This window comes from Pezoporus occidentalis, unplaced genomic scaffold, assembly GCF_034315485.1.
Source record: "Pezoporus occidentalis ecotype Australia unplaced genomic scaffold, CSIRO_AGI_Poc_V1 ctg129, whole genome shotgun sequence".
NCBI classification, from domain to species: domain Eukaryota; kingdom Metazoa; phylum Chordata; class Aves; order Psittaciformes; family Psittacidae; genus Pezoporus; species Pezoporus occidentalis.
Window position 1 is genome coordinate 4,506,725 of NW_026913092.1, and position 6,023 is coordinate 4,512,747.

Below are 6,023 nucleotides of genomic sequence, written 5' to 3' on the forward strand. Positions count from 1 at the left end.
AATTCCTAGCTATGATGAATATATAAGTAACTATAAAAATATGTCAGTAATAATAGCACCCTTATTCTCATTGACCTCAATCCAAGAATATAAGTCCCAAAGCTACCAGAGGAAAATTTAAACACTCTTTTTTAAACAGTGCTGTTTTGTCCTGAAAATAGACTTACAGAGATGCTAAAAATACATTCAGCATGAGGCTGTGGCATAACGGTCAACAGTTTCTAGCACTGTTTTCCAAACAATTTTAGCTATGCTGCCGACTCCTAAAAGTGAAATCAAATTAATTCTAATACTTAATTTTAATTGGAAAGGTTTTACAATATAAAGTTTGGGATTTTTCTTTTTTTTTTTAAAAAAAAAAAAACAACAAACAACAACCCAACAACAAAAAACAAGCAAATAAACAACAATAAAAACCCAACCCACTGCTGTTTCAGGTTTTGCTGGCAAATAGTGCTGAACTCATTCAGTCTCTTTGCCAGAGTTAAGGTCACAGCAGCTTTAGTTTTACAAAGAACACCATTTTTCTGTTTCTCTGTTAATCTTGGCCTGAAAAGACCACACATTACTCTTCCCAACTGAACAGTTTAGCCTTTGTTCCTTTGTTTGTGTTACACTATTAATCTGCTAGGTCGATAGCAAAAATGTGTGAACTGCTAGTGTGCCAGATGATTGACAGGCAATTAACAGCTTCTAGAGAACTATGCTTTGAATTTTGCAGATATGTGACTGCACTGGGAGGCAGACGCTGCTGATCTGACTTTTTTGTAAACTTTTGCTGCAATACTAAAAATGGGGTCTTTGAAAGAACTATTGTAACTATTCTCAGAAGCTTCAGCTGCAGAAGACCTACAAAATTGAACCAGAGGTGTGAAGAGCTTTACTGTAAGAGAATAATTAACCTGTATCTATTCAGACCTCTCAGAAAATAAGGTTAGCAAAGAAGCATTAGCTTTAAACTTTACCTGATGAGCAAGAAAATGTCCTCATTAAAATACTAATTTGAGAAAACATCCTTCTCCAATTGTCAGTTTTTGTGGGAAAAAGGAATAGCCCACAAATAATGAAACTTTCACGCATGCTATTCTTTGTGAGCCTCTATTTTTCTTCTCCTTGTTCTTAACTTCTTACCAAGATGGCCACCTACTACTCCTGTTAAGCTCTGCTAAAAAGTAATAGTGTGAAGAGCATCCTAGAATAGTGTCCCTATACTCTCCACTGGTACATACCCTGGTATTTTAAGTTTATACATTGTAAGCATGTATGTGTGTTTGATGGTATTCCGCTTCTCTGCATATAGAATTAGTCTAGGCTATGAAAGTTACATATCCTTCCCTGCCAACATTATATTTTATTTCCTGAGAATGTTAGTAATAGGTGAAATTGTGTGTTGAAACAATAATACAAAGAGAAAAGATGATTATATTTGAAAATCTGTTAATCAGTAGAGGGGTTTTATGTATTAGGAAAGTTTAAGAACAAGCTGAAATTCTTGTATTGTGTATCTTAGTTACTTTATAACTAAGCATTACAATGGTAGCTATAATGATAAGCAACTAACATAGCCATATCTGGGAAAGGATATATGGGTGGATTTAGGGGAGTATTGTGAAACTCTACCGAAGCAGAACTCACAAAAGTACCAGGAGTAGTCAAGTGAAAATAAGAGAATGCTGGAGTCCACATAATGGTTGGGACATGTCCAAGGAACAGAAAGGTGAACAGGACAAGCTGAGGAAGACTTCTTACTTCATCCGAGGAAGACTCCTTACTTCACCAGGACGACCACCAGAGGGGGCTGCGCAAGCGCAGAAGAGGCTGATGTCGTAATAGACTGATGGGGCAATTTTTGATGCATATGTATTAGTCAATGATGTAATCTGTGTTGAACATGTATTAGTTACGACATTTTTAGTGTATAAATTGCGAACGCGATGTGATGAGGATGAAGCCAGATTTGGGCACGTGCCCCTGGTTTCCCAGCACTGCAATAAAGCACCTCATATAACCATTCCGGTGGTTATGTGTCAGTTCTTACGCTAACAAGAAGATTCTACCTGTGCAAAAAGCTTCATCGTCTTCAGTGTGTGAGTACAGGTCATTTATTAGACACACATGTGCACTGCCCACTTAGTGACTATTTCGACCTTTGTTAAAGAGGTGGGAACTTGGTCAACCATACCATCATAATAGCCTGTTGCACCTTTATTTATTCGGATCTTATGCACAGCAATCTTTGCTGACTCAAGCAGGGAAAAATCAGTTCACAGCTGAAGCCCCTGAGTAGCAGCAGTGTGCTTGACTGCACACCCCTCCAATTTGGAGAGTTGTTGCCCACAGACTTGCACAGGTGTGAGTATTAACTGCAGAGAAAGAGAATTTGCAAGAAAAATGAAATGGCTCCCTCCCAACCCCCTTCCCACTTCTGCCACAAAGCCTTCTTTTGTGTAGACACAGAACAGTCAAAATCTTAGGGAGTTAGCTTTTGTCCACGAGCCTTGAGAACCACAAGCTGCAAACAGCATCAAATGCGCCTTGCCAGGATGAAAGCATGAGCTGAGTGTAGTCTGGATTTGCACCTTCGGTTCCCAAGAGAACTGGCATTTTAAAACCTGAGACCTAAACCACCATGTTGCCACACTCTTACAGCTTTAAAAAGATCCATAAAAATAAGCATGTTAGAATTACAAGATGTTTGGTACGGAGTATAACGGCATTGCACTTCAGTCAGGTACTGGTTGTTTTCAAACAAATGGAGTGTAATCTGTTCACACTTACACTTCTCAGTATCTCTGCCTGTTCCTTTTGCAAGTTGCATGATCTTTTATGTTAAAATGTCCATGTGTTAGAAAATTCAGTATAATTCCGCAGTTTTTCCTTTAATACAACAGTTGCAAAGATTTTCAGATGTTACACTGTGAAAATTATTTTCTCCAGCTAGGAATCCCTATTTCATTACATGAATCCCTTTTGGCTTCCCTTCAACCAAATTTCATTGATGTAATAATTTAAGTTGCTAGCAATTAGGCCTTGGAAATTAGGTATTCTAAACATTTACATTAGAAATTCTTGATATTAGTTTAACAATTACTTTGTTATACAACTTTATAGCAGGCATACTTACTTTGAAAAATGATAACCACTACAAATCCTGAAACATATTTCTTTGCTTGTAGCATCAAGGAAAAAAGTGGGAATACAGAGAAACAAAGGGTGTGTGTAGAAAGGGGTGGGCAGGGGTGTGTGTCACATATCTCAGTTTGCATTCATTTCACTTTTTCACAGACATTTTCATTACTGAGCTATCTGTTGATAGAGTTGAAATTAGTACCCCTGCCATCCTGTTATTCCAAGATAAGTATAATGTTGAGCCTTGCTTTCCTACTTTCTTAACTTCCAAGTGACTCAAATAGTTTAGCTTTCTTATTTCAATTGATGAGAAAAATAGATAAGCAGTTAAAAGGGAAAAAAGAAACCGAAACCTAAAACAGATGTAGCAGCTAAGAAACTATTTTAAAAGAGTTGAATCTTCACCAGCTGAATACATTTTAAATAACTAATATTGTAAAATTCTCTGAGCAAAAAAACTTGACTTGCTCTCAATGGAAACAATTTAAGACAATGTCTCTGATTCAGCCTCCTACGATAGCTGTTAGAACAGCAGCCTGGAGTAAAATACATAGGCCCACAGCAGCTCTGAGTCAGAAAATATTCCTCTTATTTAGGAAGGCATTTATGAATCCATTCATCATGGGTATATATCAAGGTTTGTCTGCTGCTGCAGAAGTTCTGTATCCTACTGTACCATTACTATTTATCACAGTTACTGCTAGTTTCATCTTCATCCAGAGACAGCTGTTTGCATCTAATCTGGAAATGTGGCAGGACTGAGGACCATCCAAAAAAACACCATGTCCTGCCCAACTTAGCTTTGCACAGTGGGCCACATCTCCCTCCAGGACAGGATTTTAGTTAGGGTGCACAGTACAGCACAGCTCAGAAGGTATGTAGTGATCAAAGGCATCTACAAGGGCAAAAGCGTCACAGGAAGCTTACATTCAGTGGGAACGTGCTCAGGGTTTGAGCTCCAGCACCTCTCAGGGAACTGAAACTAAACTCCAGAGATCTTTTGGGAGTCTGGTAGTATTTGTCACCCTTGAAGCTTGGCTCTGGGTCTGTTTCTTCTGAAGACAGGAAGGTCACTTACTTCTCCCAGATGTTTATCACCTTGATGCGGGACCATGGGCTCCCTGTTTGTCACCCACTCATGCTCTTGCCTTCTCCTTGTTAACTTTACCTTGAACTCCAAAACCTTATCCAAGTCAAGTGTGACCGGTAGTCCTCAGAGACGTGCAGTCACCTTTCGGAAGAGGATTAGATCCCATGCAGTGTGCAAAAGGCAAACAGACAGCTCTTCTCCCTGCTTCCCTGTTGTGCAACTGCTTCAGTGTGACATAACATACATGGTACCACTAGAGTAACCATGACCAGATACATAAAACAGTTCTGCTGCCTGTCCCAAAACTCACACTTTAGGTGTTTCAGTCATATTGCTCTTCAGCGTGTTTGATGGAAAGGTGCCAAATTACAACCTTCCCTCTCACATGGGAGGGTGAGGGGGCTGCAAGGCAGAGGATCTGCAAGGCAGTCAGGAACTGAACCCAACTTAGATACCATTCCCAAAATACAGAAGTCACCATTCATCTATTTCCAAGATGAACCCACCATCAGGGATAACATTCCCCCAGCTCTTCTCCACCATGAACACCTGCTGTCTAGCTGTACGCATTTAGATATCCTCTTGCAGTGGCAGGCCTATCAAACCTTATACTTCAATAGTATGATATCATGGGTCTGTAAACACAAAAGAAAATGGGCTGAGAAAGGAAAGCAGAAGTAAAATAGGCAATAGTGGATAGCACACTGTTATTTGAGAGCACAAAAGGTATTGTTGAATATACCTTGTGTGATTTTGCTATTACAATTCAAAACTTAATTGAATACCTGTATTTCACTCACAATTCATACACTCCTCGTGGAATTATGAGCTTCTATATACCAGTCAAACCAGATGCTCTAAGAGTAGGCAATGGCCCACTGGATTGCAGATCCATGTAGTTTTATTGCAGGGGAACTACATACAGACCATGCTCTTAATGAGACACTGAACCCATTTTCCACCTGGTTGCCTGATCCAGCTTTTCTCCTCACAAATCAAAAAAAGTGCAGTAACTCAAAAAAAAAAAAATAAAATTGTAAAACTCAGCCTTCCTGGAAGTCCCAATGCTTCTTGTGTCAAATTCCAGACACTGACTTTTTGTTTTTGATACCTGGAAGACTTAAAGCTACTGCCTTTTGGAAAAGCTCAGGAGTACTGCTTTCCATCAAGGGAGTGTCAGGAAGTTAATAATATAGAAGAAAAAATCCTCTGTATCTCCAAAAATGTTGACTTAGGAAGTAGTCCTCTAAGGTATAGAAACAAGCAAGCATTAAAGCATTACAACTCTCTATCTACAGACAAAATACCAAAATATCAACTTAAAAGATTTTGTAAAGTCTCAAAGAGTTTTGCTTTAGCCTTGTTTGCCTGAGTTTGTACACTGGAATGCTCAGCATCACTTGTATACCTCAGACCACTTGTTTCCACCAACTGCTCTGTGGCTTGCTCGTGTTCAAAATGCATTTTGTGGGAACAAACTTGAGCTCATACACCATCTTCCACACATTTTCTCTTGTTCATAACATGTCCTATTTCCAGCCACACTTCATCTGGTTAGCAGCAGAGCACAGGCCTACTTTTATGGTGGATACCAAACACGTTGTGAAGTGCTCAGGACTGTCAAACTGCTGGGACATCTTTGGTACACTCAGGGGAAGGCCAGTTCCTAGCATTCAGCATGTTTGGATAGACAAGGTTTGAGTAAGGCACCGTCACCCTACACTTTGTTACTTCCCCATGTAAACCAGTGGGCTCCTCTGACCTTGTGCCAACATGTAGACACACAGAAGACCTAAAATTTGAG